The sequence below is a fragment of the Penaeus monodon genome, chromosome 15 (assembly GCF_015228065.2).
Source record: "Penaeus monodon isolate SGIC_2016 chromosome 15, NSTDA_Pmon_1, whole genome shotgun sequence".
In the NCBI taxonomy this organism is placed as follows: domain Eukaryota; kingdom Metazoa; phylum Arthropoda; class Malacostraca; order Decapoda; family Penaeidae; genus Penaeus; species Penaeus monodon.
This window is the reverse complement of record NC_051400.1, coordinates 35,913,723-35,914,074: the sequence shown is the minus strand read 5'-3', so window position 1 is coordinate 35,914,074 and position 352 is coordinate 35,913,723. Positions and strand designations below refer to the sequence as shown.

General features: G+C 28.4%; 1 protein-coding gene across 1 annotated transcript in view; it reads right to left on the bottom strand.

The window, feature by feature from the left end:
- LOC119581991 overlaps nt 1-352 on the bottom strand; it is a gene marked incomplete at its 3' end in the record, with an annotated part of 37,751 nt that overhangs the window by 10,892 nt on the left and 26,507 nt on the right.

The following is a 352-nucleotide window of genomic DNA, read 5'->3' as shown; positions in this document are numbered from 1 at the left end:
GAGCAGGCTATGAAATATAACATGCAAATGCACTTCCTTCAGAAGTGGACATATGGATTCTAATTTTGTATTTAGTCTGTTTGTAAGAATGTATTATAGTTATTAAGTCCTTTTATAATATAATATTACCAATTTTTTTTTTTTAATTCTTTGAAGCTAACTTAGCAGTTTTGTTATCTTTCAGCAACCAAGAAATATTTTATTTAATGGTACAATTTCTTCCTTGATATAATCAGATATGAATAAGAAAAGTAAGCCTACATATCATTGTACTATGCAATGGGGCACCCAAAAGTTATTCAATTTTGTTAGTAGAACAAATACACTCTCATAAGTTCTAAGGATGCAAGTC